Genomic DNA, 19219 nt, shown 5'->3' with positions numbered 1-19219 from the left:
CACCTCATTAATATACTAACATTAACAAAATGAAGTTAACTTTACAACACCAAAATGAAGTTAACTTTATATGCAGTTTTTAGTGGTAAAAGTTAGAAGACGAAAATAATCTAGGGTTTGAAATGGCTCACCAGTGGAGCAAAAATAATGATATCGCAGCAATTAACACGAGACCTTTTCTACTTCATCAATGTGCAGACACTAATAATATCCAAAAATTTTATTTAAAAGTTCAAACAAAAAAACAGTGGACGAAATTAAAAGGTTGCATTTACCGAGAGTCGAACCCGGGTCTATTGCTTGGAAGGCAATTATCCTAACCGTTGGACTACAAGCGCTTGATATTAAAATATCATTATTCTTTACTATTTCATAAAAGGAAAATAACAAACGTAAATCTTAATGTATTCTATATTTTTAGTTTAGTATGTTTTGTAATGTGTTTTCTTAAATTAAAAATTTAATTTCAATATTTTTTTAAGTCAATTCTCTAAGTAGAAAATTTCACATTTTGTATTATGAGTGTATACAAGTTTATTGGACCTTCTGTGAATTTTTATGAGTTTGAGTTTATTTTTTTTTCAAAAAGCAAGAAAATATATTAAGAACGAAGAGCCCGATAAGGGGGGCTAAAAACCCTTTACAACAACTCGAAATCAATAGATGAGACGACTAAAAATCAAAACCTATAAGTTGCGGAGTGACCAACTACATAATACACCCGTTTAGACAAGACTCGACCATGGATCCGAGATCCAACCTAGCCGATCTATCTTTTTATTCTTGATCCGACTCGAAATCCACTCAAAGGATTTTAAGTTGTATTTCCATCAAGCCTGTAGGTCCATTCCAACTCGAATTAGAGAACACCTTTTGATTGCGATTCTTCCATAGCATGTAAGCACACGTCCATTCAATAGCTTACCAAATACTCGACCATAAAGGGTTTAAGGGACGATTACAAGTACCACGAAGAGCTTCACATGTACTTAGATTTGTAAAAGTACCCAAACCCCACCATTTATAAACTCGATTCCAAATTTCCATTGCTTGCCGACAAAAAATTAGCGAATGATCAATTTTCTCTACATCATCATCGCATAAAGGACATAGTACAGAATCCAAATCAATACCTCTTTTGTCAAGCTCGGTACGTACTGGTATCCATCTTTTTAATACCCTCCATCTGAAGATTGAGACCTTGATTGGAACCAAATTATTTTTTTGAAACTCGTCACGAACATGAAGTGTATTACCGATAGTTTTTTCATCCACAAGAGTAGCCAATTTTTTAGTTGAAAACATCCCGTTCCCGGTTAGGTTCCAAACCACGAATCCTCGGTCTTATCATGTTTCACGAATGCATTAAGTAGTGACTTTAGGTTATCAAAATCAGTTTCTGCTCGACCGTAAGGCTGTCGTCTCCAGTTCTAAGTCATCAATGGTCAACGGTCCCCCCATTCGACCCTGTTCTGCACTTTTGCGTTTGGTTCTGCATCCAAGAGGTACAATCTTTTGAATTGCTGCTTGAGAGGCAGTGTACCAAGCCATGATTCATGCCAAAATTTGGTGTCAGCTCCATTCCCAATCACTCTAGAAAAAGAGCTCGCAAAGCTTATGTTCAACTTCTCGATCATGTGACCGCACGTAAAATGTTGGACCAAACGCTACTTGCCCCTAACGGTCCATTAAGGCCCTTAGGAGGAAGTAACCCGTTATTACCGTAAATGCTTTTGATAATCGAAACCCATATCGAGTTAGGTTCAGTTTCGGCCCTCCAAAACCATTTACCCAAGAGTGTAAGATTTTCCCCCCTAAGAGACCCGATGTTTAAACCCCCCTCGTCATATGGTAAGAGAGTATCGTCCCATTTGACCCATGTTAATTTTGTGCTGTCACCCGAACCCCCCCAAAAAAAGTTCCTCCTAATGCTCTCTTGTTTTTTAATGACACTCAACGTGGCACAAAAAAGCGAGAAATAATATAGCGGTAAACTACTAAGAATAGATTTCACGAGCGTAAGCCTTCCACCATACGATACCGTTCTAGCTTTCCAATTTGTGAGTTTTGTGTTGAACTTATCGATCACCGGATTCCAACTTTGCTCTCTACTTATGTTTTTACCAACCGGGAGCCCAAGGTAAGTAAACGGGAATTCACCCACTTTGCAATTAACACGAGAAGCCATATGTGTAACTGTTGGTCCCCTGATTAACAACGAGAGTATTGTAGAGGGGGGTGAATACAATTATTTTAATTAACTTAAGTGTTATCACAGTTTAGTATTCAAGCATGCAATCTAAATAAGAGTCAAAGGTAATTTTCAACAGTTATTCTTTATTGATATGAATCACAAAGAATCACAACTGTTCTTGGCGGAATAACAGTTGGTTGAATACAGATTATACCTAGATTATAGCTATGAAGGCTATCTTAAGCTATTACATATTTTGGACTCTATTTAAATAAACCCACACCACTACTTGTTAAAATAGTGAATACTTCTATTTATAGTAATTCTTTTATCCGTGTAATTGATCCATTGTCCATTGGTACATTGGATGTCTGTACTTATGGGGAAAACTGCATTAGAGAGCGTGCTCTCTTCTTTCCTCTTTGGTAGCTATCTCCAGAAAAACCTCAATTCAGTTTGGCACTACTATTTGATTAAACAAATAGAATGTTGGGTTCCATAGGCAATGACAAAGTATTACACATGTCTGTACATGCTTTAAACTTCTGCATTCCCACGTGGTCTTGTAAGGTCACTTGTCAGCCGACGACACGTGTCCTTTTCTGTTCAACTTTGTCTTCGACTTCTGTTGAATAGTACACTTGATGTAGACCACTCAGAAAACTACTATGCTTGTAATGAAGCATAGCTGTCTTGTTTTGTATGCTGCTACCAGCTATGCTGGCTCTTCTATACTGGTTCACTTGATCTTCATGATTTGCTTGGTATTCATCTTGTGCTAAATGAAGAATACTGTCTACCTTGTGCTGGTAGACTAGGCAGCATACTAAAACACTCGGCACATCAACAATTGCTGTCTATACACAAATAAACCAATGATGTCTGCACATAACATTCTAGTGTACATAATTGCTGTTTTGTCATAATTAAATCCTTAATTATATTGGGGACTCAATAATCTCCCCCTATTTGATGATAACAAAACCTATGACATATAAAGAAAACACTAAAGCCAGCACTAAAGGACATAATGAAAATAGGCAGTACAATTTGTCCCATTTAGGTTTGTTTTGGGATCTTTTGCCGAGTTATCTATATCTTATAAATTGATATGATTTTAAAGATGAAATCATTTCACATTTATCATATGAAATATATATACAGTAATTACAGACCATTAAAATGAATATGAATTAACAAAAGATACAATCTTAACAACAAGGAGCTATCTATATTTATCTTTTTCCTTTTCTTTTTCCTCTACAGATAGATCTTCTTCTTTTATCTTAACAACTGCCCATGCTTCAGGGAACGGCTCAGGCAAGTCTTCCATCTTGAATACAGGTATTTGAGGAGGTAAGACGATTGGAACTCTTATGTGTGGACCAGCACCAATGGATTTCTTCCTTTTATGCTTTTGAGCCAGTACTTCTTCTACATTCACCACTAGTGCATTCCCTTACTTGGATTCTTTATCAAATAGATCTTGTAACTCAAGTTTCAGTGTATCTCTAAGATTACTTTGACCTTTACCAATGAAGTGCTGTAACATCTCCATCCAGTCACTAAATCCAAAAATTCTCAGATTTGTGTAATCTACCTTCTCATAAACATTATTATCCCTGCTGATACTGAAGGTCCTTTTTGTTCCTTTATGACACTTGGTGATCTTACCAGGGTTAGATCTTCTGGTCATTACATCAAAATATTTGTTCCTGAAGAAACGATCAGTTAATTCTCTTCTTCTTTCAGTTTCTTGTGGAGCTTCTGTAGGTACCTTCTCAGCAACCTCAAGCTTATCAAATGCCTTGTCCTGAGCTTTAACTATGGATTTTGCTAATTTGAGTGATTTAGCTTCTTGAGCTCTATCAACAGCCAATTTAGCTTCTTGTTCCCTAAGCCTCAATCTTTTAGCATATTCAGCATCATCCCTTCTTTGCTGTTCCAGTTGAACACTTGTAATATAATCATTGATTGTGATATTCAGGGATTTTGCTGCTGCTATCAATTTCTTGCCCTCATCAGTAACCATGACATTGCAATATTGTTGTAAATCTATATCCAGTTGCACAGCCTCATAAAAGAGTGCCTTTTCCTCATCGTTGTGGAGTCTTTGGACACTATTCGTTAAAAACCACACCAACAGCAATGTTGCAATCCATAGCATCAATGTAGAATTGTTGGTCAAGAGGATGATACAACATTCTAATTTGGAAAATTCTCTCTATTCTCCCTGCTACCTGTACGCTTAGCAGCTCATCAACAGAAATTTCAAGCCTATAAGCCTCCTTTCATCTGGATTCATCTTTCTAGGATCAGGCTTCTTACGTGCAACTGGTTCATCTTCCCAAGTAGTATGTTTATCATTTTTCTTTGGGGAAGATGGAGGATATTGATATGGTAGTTCTGCTGTGCCAGAAGGGCCCACTGGTTCATAGAAATATAGATCACCTAGTGTCCTATCAAAATGAGTACGAATATCTGCTGGTAGTGGAGATAGCACAAAAGTTGAATTGTCACTACCCCATATAGTAAAGTTAGCAACAACAGAATCATCAGCAATGTTAACTCCCAGCTCATCCTCCTTTACTGGGTGTTCAATTCTTCTATCAACCAGCCGCACACTACTGGCTAAGTCTTCTATCACATCACTCCTTGTTGTGTCTTTGTTACCAGCTGATTGATTAGTATCATCTGGTACAATAACTGCCACAGTACCTTCATCAGCTGCCTCAAATATGAGCTCTTTCCTTAGGCGCTGGTTATCCCTAGGGGCAGATTTTACCCTTTGTTTATCAATTGGCTTGGGTTCAGCTCTTGGTTCTTGTGTTGATACTGGTTCTTGTGTAGGCAGTAGGGGAGTTATGATGAGTTGCTCCCCCTCAGTAGCAGACTGATCTGTCTCTACTGGTTTCTCTTCATCATCATCATCAAGATGAACAACTTCTATTGGCTTTGATTGTGTAGCTGGCTGAGCAGGAACAGGTTGAGAGGACTGGCTGGATTTCATCATACTAGCCAGCCATTGTAAGAATACATTTGCCCTTTATCCCCATGACCTGTCAGAATCCAAGTACCTTTTAATACCTTCAGGGGTCATGTTTCTTATTCTTTCAGCTCGCTCATCATATATTTTGGCCTTCTTCTTGTCATACTTCACCATAAACTTAGCATTTCTTTTTCGTTCAGCTTTCTTGTGTTGATCAATGCTAAGTATCTGGTTGTGAATGTCAAGAAGTGTACCAGAGAGACCTCTTCTATGCTTAATTATGTGCTTCTTCTTCTCAGCATAGGCCTCGAACTTGGCATTAAAGTCATCATTTTCTGCTGCTTCTTCTAGTGTCTCTTCGATTTCCGTTTTACCTTCTTTTCAATGGATTGAGAAACAACAAAAGATTCAGCCAAAGCCAGTTCAGACACAGTATAACTAGGCTTACTGCCAGAATCAATATCATCCACAGATGTGGCAGGAATGCTGGGTTGAGATTCATCGTACCCATTTGCTGTTCATATGATTCCACCCTTTCTTCCAACATTCTAATATCATCATTCAGGAATCTATTCCTTGATCTCTCAAGATCCAATTCAGCTTGAAGGTGGGTGATATGATCAGTATACTCGTTGTGAGAGATGATCTGCTGCTTTAGTTCTTCTTCTTCTTCATAATGCTGCCTGATAGCATCAACTGCCAAGTCAGCAAAGTCATTCGTTTGACGTAGCCGAGCTTCAATAGCTAAGGTAGTAATATAGCCAGCACGTCTAATCACTTCAACAACATTATCAATGATGGTTTCCCTTATGGCCTTTGTAATATCAGGGGTAATTCTGGAAACTTTCCTGTAGACAGCAAGGGTAGATAACCCTTCCATATCAGAAACATCAACTGCACTGGTTGATGGTTGTACAGTAGCAACAAGAATAGGAGTACCACTATGGAGTGGTGGAGGTGGAAGGTCGGAATCTGACTCATCACCATGATCACCATCATTTTTGCCTTCACCCGAAGGTTTAGAACCACTAGTATCCTTTGTAGTAGAGTCAGCTGCATCAGTATCAAGATCCACAGGTTTGTCTTTGGAGCAAGTAGCTATCAGGAACTACTGGATCTTCCTTACCAGTACCTTTATCAGCATCATCATCAGTAGAAGATGATGAGGAAGAAGTTGAGGAATTAGAAGGTACTGGCGAATTAGGAATATCTTGTATGACAACCTTACGAGTTTCAGGATTATAAAGAAACTTGAGAGGCCTCCATGTACCAGGCCATGGAGAAGCAGCATGAGCCATACCAAAGAAGTGGTAGTATGGCTGCTCATTAAAAGTATCAAGCGTTTCTAGCCTCTCATACACCTCTTCTCTTGCTGGTTCATCCGGCTGGAAAAGTAGCTATGCCAGCTCCTCATCAGGCAGCTTGTTGGCTGCAACTAGGGTAGATTGGGGATTAATCGTTAGCTGGTCCACCCTGGAGTGCAATTTTAGAAGCAATAGAGACTCCTCTATAGACAAATTTGGGCACAACTTCTTCTGGATCTGGTACCTTGTAAACATACTTAGGCTTTTCAGCAGAACAACAGCCTTAGAAGATACAGTAGTGGCAGTAGAATCGATACCAACATCCACCCGTGTTTCCTGGGAACCAGTAGCAACAGATAACTGAATACCAACAGTGCCAATAGGCTCAGTAACCAAAGCCTCCTTAGGAAAGGTAACATTAGCAGCGTCATCAGTACCACCAGCAATGGTAGTATCAACAACCCTATCAGCAATAACTTCATTAACAGCAGGAGGAGGTTCAATAATCACATCATCAATTACTTCAGAATAATTAGTTGAAGCAACAATACTAAGAATATGAGGAGGAATAACATAATCATCATCATTAGACATCTCCTCATTAACAGTAGGAAAAGTGGAACCAGCATCCACTTCATCCCCAGTATCACCAGCAGCAACAGATTTATCAACATGTAAAACCCTAGCTTTTTTCGTTAAGCTTTGTTAACTGTCCGTTAAGTATTTAATGGTGATTACTTTCGATTCGTGTATTTAACTGAATTAAATGCATACTTGAGTTCATGATGAACTAACATAATTAATATATGATTCTATTAGCCGGAAAACTTATTTCATGTTTTGAAATACTGAGAATACGATACGATTTTAAAAACTGCAACTGGGGTCTCACGAGACTGCGAAACGTCTGATTTTCCGATAACATAATTATTTTTAATAATTATTACTTTTAATAAAAATTTAATTAATTTATTATGTATTTAATGAATTAAACCCGGTGGGTTGCGTTTTAATGATCGGTTAACGTTCCCGTAACACGGTACGGTTAACGACACTCGAAACAGACCACTACACGTACACTAGTAAGCAAAACGAGCCCATGGACTACCCATGGACCCCCCATCAGCCGAACCCCCCCTCCTCCCAAAACACCCCTTAATGGACTTTGCATGTTCATTAATTCACTTAATGAGTTAAGTTTTAGGCCCTAGACTAAATATAAATAGAAGCAAACGCTGCCATTTATCCCTAAACCCTATTTTGGTTGACTGTTTTCTCCTTCTCCCTCCCTTGTGACCGTCGACACTCACCACCACCATAACTCCATCATCAACTAAAAATTAGACAAAGTCTTGAGCATAAACGTTGTTCTATGCGTTGTTCTACATCTAGTATTGTCGATTGATTGCGCGTTTGAGGTATAATTGATAACCCTAGATTAATAAATCTGATTTTTATTATTATTATAATGAATTAGATGTTCTATTGCTCAATTGGTCGCGATCGTGTATGTAACTAGTCGTTATTTTGTCCGGTTTGCGAGTTAGGGTTTTAAAGCGAATTGAATAGCTATGCTACTGCTTTTGTGAATTTATTTTCTGTATTTTCAATGTGTTTAAATGGATAGCTATTGAAAAACTATTGAATTTGCTCGTTTGAATTGCATGATTTCGTTTAGTATAGCCTAAGTTATGAGCGTTTGAATTTTCAATATGTTATTATGCAACAAAACAAAAACTGCAATTTGTGTGTTATGAACTGGCTTATGAACTGATGTTAAATGGATATAGAATTGAAAAACACATAAAATGAACTAGGATATCATAGTAAACGGATTTGTAAAAGTTTGTTTTATGATTACTCGAATGTTCGTGCTACAACGTGTTAACTAGTAAATTGTTCATGGACCAAACGACCATTTAACATGCTTTTGACCAATATTTTGTCATCTATAAATTATATGATTAGTACTTGATAATTCATGTAGACTTCATATGCTAAATGTTTCCAGATGTTCGTATATTTGACCCCGAAAATGACTACCTAATTAGGATCGAATATGTCTACTTTATACAAATAAATGTATAACATGAAGTAGGAGTTGAATTGGACTTTCTGCTTCTGGTATGTTGTAATATATATATTACTTAGCATATCTTGTTTGTATGTCAATCTCTGGATGCTTTGTTTTCTATGTGTTACATGCATGCCGAAACCGAATGTCTAGATTCTGTCTAAATCAGAAAGTCCGACAAGTTGGTCAAAACTGTAAAAATTGGCTATATGAAATTCTTAGATTATTTTATCACTAATAATTTGAGGTGTTTAGATTCATCTCTAATTGGCTGTTCGTTAATTGCTATTTTATAAATTAAATGAGAATTAATACAAAACTGATGCACAAACAGAAACTGAACTTGATTGTTTTGCATGCTACGTGAGTTCTAGGAATCGTATGATAGTGTGCTTAGTCTTTTTAGAAACTTATAACATGGACTAATGATATGGAATTTTTCATAATTGTTCGATGTGTCATTTGTGAACTATGCTTGTCCGATTGCATGACTGCTGTGAAAACGTACGAAAGCTAAACTAGTAAGCGTTATTTGACTAAACGAGTATGTGTAACTAATAAGTTGATCTTGATTAAACTTTAAGATAACATTGCCATGACCTACTGATGTAGTTGGCTTAGGTTGATCACTTTGACCAAGTTTGACTTTTTATTGATTTGCTTGACTAGTTGACTTATGTGTTGACTTTTACTATACGATTACATCGGTCTGAGCAATAGGGCAACTGTTCTGTAAGTCTATCTTTTGAAACAAAGCTTAAGTAACTATAAATGGTACATTTAGGTTGCATTACTTGATCGTTGTAATTCGACTACTGTTGCTTGTGATTTTTCAAGTGCACACAAGGTGAGTCTACAGTCCCATACACTTTTACCTTTTTGGGATGAGATAACATGCCGATTTTAAATTGTTTTACGCATTAGACACGAGTACAAAAACTGAACATACACTATGAGTTTAATCCAAAAGCCTATAGCTTGAATATATTAATTACTTTGTAAGGTTCGAACTATAAGGACGGTACCGTAGGTTTGACAAACCTCACTCAACGAACTAGGGTGCTTATGACTTTATTACCGAATGCTTGATCAGCGCTTGCAATATGGGGTAAAGGAAGACGTGTAGCGCATTTAAGCTATCCGCGGGTTAAAGCTTTATATTCAAGTGCTCATAATTATTGTATAACTTTTACTGTTTTGAACTAAATATTGTGGTCTAACTATGATAAAATGATTTATTTAAACCTGTAGATTCACTCAACATATTTGTTGATCATTTTCATGTTTTATTTCTGGTTCTTAAAGGTATTAACTTCCGCATACTTTGATGACTATATGCTTACGTGGTGCATACACTCGATGGGAGTCCAGCATGATTTGATTTATGTCAAGAACGTTTATGATCGCATTTAAAACTATTTCTTTTAAATAATGTTAAAGATTATTTACTTATGTCATTAATGTTAACTTTTTGATTTACTTACTTTAATGACAATGTACTTTGAAATAAATGCGATTGCTTTTCGAAAAACGTCTCATATAGAGTGCGTGACCGTTAACTGTGGGACCAGGAGTTAATATTCTGTTAGTGTGTTCTGACGAAGTGTTACATTTGGTATCAAAGCTAATGGTTACAGGGAACTAAGATTTGCATTAGAGTGTCCGTATGAGTCACTTACACCTAAGCGAGTCTGGACTATGACCTGTACTTAGAACTGTTGTGATTTACTACACTATTACATATACTTTTTTATGTTATGTGTGTACTTACTTGACTTATTTTCTGTGAGCTTAGATGTCTGCTTCTCATCCCATCATTATTAGCGACTCCGAGTCAGAGGCTGAAGATACTTTTCAGTCACCAGTGAACCAGGTATCTGACTCTGAGGTTGAGGTTGAGTCCGTGCATACGGAGGAGACTGAACCCTCTGAGGCGGGTACAGATGCTGCTGAAGATGATACTGAGGAAGAACCCGAAGAGGATCTTGAAGAAGAAGAGCCCGAGGAAGAATCGGAACCCGAACCGCCTACCCCGGTGCAGCCAATGTTGTAAATCTCCCGAGATCTCCCCCGAGATCTCGTTTTTAGAAGGTAATCGAGACGAGATGTTCATCTCCCGAGATTTCTCGGTCAACAGGGTCGAACTTAGTCAAAGCTACAATTTCTCAGATGTTCTTGCTAATTTGTAAGATTTTCTTGTAAAAATCGTAATTTCTAAGATTTTCTCACTCATTTCTCGAATATTTTTGTAAAATCTCTTAAAAACGTTTATAAATATACATATATTTATGTTTTCATGTATATTTTTTATTAGAAAAACTATAAAGTCAACGTAAGTCAACGTCCGAGATCTCTCCGAGATTATTCCGAGATGTCGAGATCTCCCTAAAAAAGTACAAATGAGATATCCTCGAGATCCGAATTCTCCAACCTTGGGTGCAGCCTAGCACTTTGGGTAAAAGGCCCTGTTCACCCGAACCCCTTCCTATTCCCCGTGAGGTGGTAGTAGGTTGGAGAAGGGATAAACCTCGTAGAAGGTTGTTTGAGCCGAGTAGCAATCCAACTGCTCCTAGGGTTTCTCTTCATGACTCTAGTCGTCTACTAGTGCTTCGCCTAGTACTCCTGCTACCTATGTTACTGAGGAGGTTACTTTAAGGAGTATGAAAGCGAGGATTAGGTTGTTGGAGGATGCTGTTAGTCATCTACTTGATCAGGGACGATTCCCTAAGTAGAGTTGTTTTGCATTTCTCGTACTTGTTTTCCACTTTTCGGATATATTATTACTTATCTACTTTATTACAAACTTACTGGTGTGGTTTTTGCCGGCTATTTTATTCATGTACTAGTGGATGATTATTGACTCTTTTATTATATGATTTATGGATTATTTTGGCATGAGAAATACTTTACTTAATGGCATGTTATGTGTTGTGTGGTAATATATTTATATGTTGTTATGTTACATGATATTGTACTGCTTAAACTGCTATCATATATACTTATACTAGTGTTTACTACTACTAGCTAACACTACTCACTACTATCCACTACTATCACTACAAAATCTCTACGATTTACTACTACAACTTACTATGCATCACTACTCATTGCTAGTATAATTTTAAACTGTTGATTTCATTGAACTGATCCAGTGTATTATTTTCATCTAGAAAGATAATGCCTTCGAAAGAAACGACAGATGTGATGATCCGAAGACTAGTTGCTGAGGGTATGGCTGTAGAGCGAGCAGAGATGGCTCGTAACAATCAGGGGAATGGTAGTAATAACACTAATGGCACCAATAGTAATAACAATAATCAGGGTGGATGTACTTATAAGATGTTCACCATCTGTAAGCCGTATGCTTTTCGCGAAACGGAAAGACCGGTTGGTTTGACTCGTGGGTTTGAAAAGTTAGAGTCTGTGTTTCGAATCAGTGATACTAGATAAGTTGATAAGGTGAAGTTTTCATCATGCACATTGTCAGACAGTGCATTAACTTGGTAGAACGGTTATGCTGCGTCGGTAGGACTCGATCAGGATTTTGCCACTCCGTGGAAAGATTTTAGGCAACGTATGATCGAAGAGTACTGCCCTCGAAATGAGATTTTGAGAATGGAGTGAGAACTTTACGAGTTGAAGCTGGTGGGTACTGATCTTGTTAGTTATAATAAGAGGTTCTTTGAATTAGCATTGATGTGCCCATAGTTAGTCCCGACAGAGAGGCGCAAGGTGGAGCAATATATCCAAGGTTTGACTGGAACAATCAGGACTGGTGTAACTACTTATAAACTGAGAACTATGCAAGAAGCCATCGATATGGCAAATTTGTTACTTGATCAGGCTGCAAGTGACAGCAAGGTAGTTGTGGTGACCCTTGAAAACCGTTCTGGAGATGGTAAACATAAGTGGAATAATGGTCATGACAAGAATTCTAACCAGCAATTTCATAATAAACAAGAGACTAATAAGGGTACTATGTCTGGTCCGGGTACTAGATCAGGGTACCAAGGGAGATCCCCACTTTGTACCAAGTGTAATAGGGATCATACTAGAGCTTGTAATGGATCGACTTTTGATAAGTGTAAGAGAACTGGACACTTAGCAAAGGAATGCAAGATGGGTACGAATACTTGCTTTGGTTGTGGTAAGGTTGGTCACTATATGAAGGATTACCCGAATGCAGGGAAGACTATTGAACCTGCAAAAGGACGAGCATTTAACATCAATTCCAGTGAAGCATGTGATGATCCAAAGCTGGTCACGGGTACATTTTTACTCGACAATCATCATGCTTATGTACTTTTTGATTCTAGTGCCGATAAGAGTTTTATGTCTAAGGATTTTTGCCATTATATTAAGAATCCTGTATCATCGTTAGAAAACATGTAATCTATAGAACTAGGAAATGGTAATCTAGTGAGAACTGATAAGATCTATCGTGATTGTACTTTGAACTTGGCTGGGAAATCTTTTAAAATAGACGTGATACCGATTAAGCTGGGAAGTTTTGACCTTGTGGTTGGAATGGACTGGTTATCAGAGAATAGAGCCGACATTGTCTGTTACTAGAAAGCGATTCGCATTCCTGTTACCGAAGGTGAGCCTTTGATGGTGTATGGAGAGAGAAGTAATACACCGCTGCATTTCATTAATTTTTTGAAGGCACAGAAACAAATCAAAAAGGGTTGTCTTGCTATGTTGGTTCATGTGAGCAAAACTAAACCTGAAGTCAAGAAACTCGAAGATGTACCTATTGTTAGAGACTTTCTCGATGTTTTTCCAGAAGAGTTACCAGGACTTCCACCGCATAGAGACATGGAATTTCAGATTGACTTAATGCCTGGAGCAGCACCTGTAGCGCGCGCACCGTATAGACTTGCACCTTCAGAATTGCAAGAGCTTTTAGATAAGGGATTCATTCGACCGAGTTCTTCACCATGGGGAGCTCCAGTTCTTTTTGTTAAGAATAAGGATGGATCTATGAGGCTTCTTATCGATTACAGAGAACTGAATAAGTTGACTATCAAGAATAGATATTCGTTACCAAGAATCGATGATTTGTTTGATCAGTTGCAAGGATCAGGATGTTACTCTAAGATTGATTTGAGGTCAGGTTACCATCAGATGAGAGTAAAGGAGACAGATATACCGAAGACAACGTTTAGAACACGATACGACATAATGAATTTACAGTAATGCCGTTTGGATTGACGAACGCACCGACTGTGTTCATGGATCTCATGAACCGTGTATGTAAGCTATATCTAGACAAGTTTGTTATTGTGTTTATTGATGATATTTTGGTGTATTCGAAGAACGAGCAGGAACATGAAAAACATCTCTGTTTGATACTTGAGATGCTCATGAAAAAGTAGGTGTATGCGAATTTTTCGAAGTGTGACTTCTGGCTACATGAAGATAGAGACGGTTTAGAAATGGAAGACTCCTAAGTCGCCAACTTAGATTCGGCAATTCTTAGGTCTCGTCGATTATTATAGGAGATTCATTGAGGGATTTCTACTATTGCTCAACCGTTGACAACGTTGACTCACAAGGGTAAAAAGTATGGGTGGACTGAGCAACATGAGTCTGCATTTCAGTTGTTAAAATAGAAATTTACTACTGCTCTGATTTTGTCTTTACCCGAAGGGAATGAAGATTTCATGATTTACTGTGATGCTTCATGACAGGTTTTTGATTGCGTGTTGATGCAACGGAAGAAAGTACTCACCTATGGATCACGACAGTTGAAGATACATGAGAAGAATTACACAACACATGATTTGGAACTTGGTGTACTGTGATCTTTGCACTGAAGATGTGGAGACACTATTTGTATGGTACGAAGTTTACGATTTTCACCGATCACAAGAGCTTACGACATATCTTCGATCAGAAACAGCTCAACATGAGGCAGAGACGGTGGGTACAACTGCTGAATGACTACGACTGTGAGATTTGCTATCATTCTGGCAAGGCTAATGTTGTTGCAGATGCCTTGAGTAGGAAAGAGAAAGCTAAACCTCACTAAGTTAGAGCGCTGAATATGACTGTCCCAACGAACCTTACTTCTCAGATACACAATGCACAACTTGAGGCTTTGACACAATAGAATATTAATACTGAATCACTCAAGGGTCTAGATAAATAGTTTGGCATTAGGGATGATGGAACTCATTATTTTGCTGATAGGATTTGGGTATCGAAATTTGGCGGATTAAGGGAACTGGCGCTAGATGCGGCACACAAGTCAAGATATTCTATTCACCCTGGATACGACAAGATGTATCAAGATCTTAAGGCACTGCACTGGTGGCCAAATATGAAAGCCGATATTGCTACCTATGTTGGTAAAAGCTTGACATGTGCCAAGGTCAAGGCAGAACATCAGAGACCGCCAGGACTGCTGACACAGTCAGAGATTCCCCGGTGAAATGAGAATGTATAGCTATGGACTTCATTACTAAGTTACCCAAGACTGTGGGAGGTTATGATACTCTTTAGGTTATTGTTGATCGTCTCACAAAATAAGCTCATTTTCTACCGATTAAGGAAACGGATAAGATGGAGAATGTAACAACCCTACCTTTTCCGTTACTATCATTACTTGTCCGTTAAAAGTTTAACGGTGATTACTTAGAATGTTATGTGCTTAATTGATTTAAATGCATACTTGATCCTAGTGGATTACTTGAATTAATATGTTTATATAAATTGATGAACCTGTTTCGAATAGCGAAATACCTAGAAAATGACACAATTAAGATATTCGCCTAGAAAGCTTTTCAGTTTACGGATTTAGTAAAACGATAAAATAATTATTTTAAATAATTATTGACTTTAAGAAAAACTTATTTAATTTATTATTTATTTAAAGAATTAAACCCGGTGATTGCGTTTCAACGACTAGTTAACGTTCCGGAGACCCGGTACGGTTAACGGCACTCGAAACGGACCACGCGCGTACAAGCAATTAAGAAAAATGACCCCAGGACACCCCTTATAGGGCCCCACCGCCGAACACCCCCACCCCACCTTATTTGGGTTGTTTTGGTCCATTACTTGTCAATTGAGTCCATTTAGTTTAATTAGGCCCTAATATAAATAAGACTAGCAAGTTTAATTTGGCCATAATCCCTAAAACCTAATTTGTTTGGCCGATTGCTCTCCCTCCCCTCTCCTCCTTGTCGTTGACTAGAACCCGCACCACCATCATCACAGAAACTCAAAATTAGAAGAAAGCATTAGCATAAATGTTGTTCTACGCATCGTTCTCTATGCGATAGTATAAATTAATTGATCGATTGAGGTATAATTCATAACTCTAATTTTATTAGATTAGTTTTTTTGTTCAATTAGATAGTGTAATCATGTCTAGTGCTCAACTAAATTTGATTAGAGTTGTCGTAAGTCGTTAAATTGCTCGATTGTTGTCGTTTGCATGTGTCACGGATTTATTTGTTATGGATCTGATCAAATAAATTATTGTACTGAAGATGGATAGGTATCGAAAAATTAATAAATCTGGAATTTGGTTTTTCTTGATTTCGTTATCGTATGCTCAAGTTATGATTAAACGAAGTTGTCGTTAGGGTTTTGCATGCTATACGAATTTTCTGAGTTATGTGCTTTGTGATTTAGTTATTGAAATGATAACCATTGTATTCCTTGTTAAAAATCATGCGAGTTGGACTTAAGAATTGCGTCAAAAGGTTTTATAATGCTCTCGGTGTGTCAAAACGAAGATTTGTGTTTTCTAATGAGCTGAAACTGTTTTCTTAGTCACAAGAAATGACCTAACATGAACTATAAGTTGATTGAGACCTTGATCTTCTAGAATATGATCATTTATATGTTCCTAAGCATGTTACATTTGTATTCTAACTTCTGAAAATGTGATTTGCTATGTTTTTTACGTTAAGCCAAATGACATGTCTGATCGTTGTTTAAAAACTGAAGGTCTGATTTTGTTGAATTAACAGTACAAATTGACTACATGAAAGTCTTTGGTTATTTTTACCACTAAAACTTTGGAGTGTCTGTAATAATCTCCAATTGGCCGTTAATTAAAAACTATTTTTGATTTTAAATGAGAATTTTTCTAAAATTGATGCGCGTGCAGAAACTGATTTGGTAAACTGTAAGTAGACCCTTTTTGAAACCTGACTTGTAAACATCGTATGAGGCCCCTACCAGACTTTTTAGAATTTTTTTTGAGTCTACTTGTGATCTGGAGTTTTCCATGTTGTCATGATTTATGTGCTATGATTTGTGCTCGTTGTTTCTAAGATGTGCGTATTTTCGATGCCATGTGATAAACTGCGTGCATGTAAATTGACGAACTTTGGGTTATAACGTGTTAGTTGGCTTAGGATTGACTTGTTAACCAAGATTGCATGACCTACTAAGATGTTTGACTTTAGTTGACCACTTTGATCGAGTTGACCTTTGGTTTGACTTTGGTTGACTTGCTTGGACTAGTTGACTTTTACTTGCATGATGAGTAAGTCTGAGCACTAGGACTATGCGTACACTATGGGTTGACATAGTGTGACTTATGTATTTAATTAAGGTAACTTATTTACTTAGGTTACGTTTATCGGTCGTAATTGTCCGACTACCGTACGACTTTACTAAGACGTTTTTCAGTGCTTTCGCTAAGGTGAGTCTACAGTCCCTACTACTTTTTACATGGGATGAGATAACATGCTTTTTCAAATGTTTTACATATTAGGCACGAGTAACTAAACAATATACATATGCGTTCAGATTAGAAATCCCTTAGCTTAATTATATTAATTACTTTAAGTAAGCTCGACTTATAGGGACGGTACCATTAGGTTTGACAAACCTCGCCTCAACCTATGAGGTGCTTATTCTGTTGTAACTTGTACACTTGATCGGTAACCATAGACTAGTTAAGTTACATGGACTATAGTTACATGGACTATAGTTACACTACTTGTTACCTTATTTGATATCTTAATGATATAATTACTAGTGTACTAACTTTGTGTTTTTCTTGAGTGCTAGATGACTTCTTCTAATCCCATTATTCTTACCGACTCCGACACAGAATCTGAGAAAATCGTGTAAGCACTGGGAAACACCATACTCAAGTTCATGGATGAGTCTGAATCTGCGATGGAGTTTGAACTGGAAGAAGAACAGGAAGAAGAACCGGAGTAGGATCCCGAGGAGGACCCGGAACCCGAACCCGAATCCGAATCTGAACCCGAACTACCTAAATTACCTACTGGTACCGAATCACCTTTCAAGAACCCTAATTTTGAAAACCCCTACGGACCAAGGCCACCGTAGGATACCGAAAGGACCCGCCTGTGCCGATAAACCCATTTTGGAAGATCTTTCATTATGACAGCCAATCACTTAAGATGTGCCATCGTTTCCATCCCAATGATGCATCTACTTCTGAACCAACACCTCCACTGCTGCTACTAATGACAACAATACCGATTACCTTAGATCAAGAGTTGAGAACCTAGAAGGGATCGTCGAGTACCTGTTGAAGGAACTTCAGAAACCGAAATAGAGATGCTAATTGAACTTGTTCCACGAGATACTATTTTACATTATTGCTTATTACTTGGTGCTCGAACATACATTGCTAGACGTAGTTTTTCTTTTATGGTTTTTACGTATGACTTGAGGGATATTTTACTTCTTTGTTAATACATGAGTAATGAATGAATAATTTTGCTCTTAAAGTGCTTGGTTTACTATTATTCTGTAATGCATGATAAGTTATAATAACTGCTGTGAATTGTTTATTTTTGCTACTGTTATCACTTCATGTTGTTAATTAATGTTGATACTACTGTATACTATCACCGCTACTGTTACTACTAAGCACTATGCACCACTACTACTTACTACTGGCACTACTAGAATCTCTACAGTTCAATATTATTTACTATGTATCACAACCCGTTGCTAGTATATTTTTACATACCGATTTCATTGACGCTAACCTAGTGTGTTATCTTAACAAGAAAGATAATGCCAGCCAAGTGTGTTACCCAAGCTGATGTCCGTCGTTGGATCGCCAAAGGTCTAATCGAAGCTGAGGCTGAACTTCGGAGTGGAACAAACAGCAACCAACGAAACCAGACCAACCAGGACACCACCAAAACTTCCAACACTGAAGAACAACAACCCATCAATGTCAACATTAACACTAATCAAGGAGGGTGCATGTATAAGGCTTTCATGAGCTGCGAGCAGCACACATTCACTGGTACTGAAGGCCTAGTCGGCCTGACTCCTTGGTCCGAGAAGCTTGAGTCTGTTTTCCGTATCAGCGACTGTAGAGATGCTGATAGGACGAAGTTTGCATCTTGTAAGTTGTCAGATGGTGCTTTAACATGGTGGAATATGTATGCGAAGTCTGTAGGTATGGATCAGGCTTTTGAGACTACATGGGAGGATTTTAAACAGAGGATTGAAGAGTATTGTCCTTATAATGAGATTGTTAAGATGGAGCGGGAACTCCAGAACTTGAAACTAGTTGGTACTGATTTAGCCAGCTATAATAGGAGATTCTTCGAACTTGCTCTTATGTGCCCTAATATGGTTACTACCAAAAGCTGAAAGATCACCTTATATGTGAAAGGATTGACTGAGAACATCCAGAG

General features: G+C 37.7%; 1 non-coding gene across 1 annotated transcript; it reads right to left on the bottom strand.

The window, feature by feature from the left end:
* Nucleotides 1–266: 266 nt before the first annotated feature.
* TRNAG-UCC (transfer RNA glycine (anticodon UCC)) lies at nt 267–338 on the bottom strand. The gene has a single exon. It is a non-coding gene; the product is annotated as a tRNA-Gly (tRNA).
* Nucleotides 339–19219: the final 18881 nt, after the last annotated feature.

The sequence above is a fragment of the Rutidosis leptorrhynchoides genome, chromosome 1, assembly GCF_046630445.1.
Source record: "Rutidosis leptorrhynchoides isolate AG116_Rl617_1_P2 chromosome 1, CSIRO_AGI_Rlap_v1, whole genome shotgun sequence".
Lineage (NCBI taxonomy): Eukaryota > Viridiplantae > Streptophyta > Magnoliopsida > Asterales > Asteraceae > Rutidosis > Rutidosis leptorrhynchoides.
This window is presented reverse-complemented; position numbering and strand designations above follow the sequence as displayed.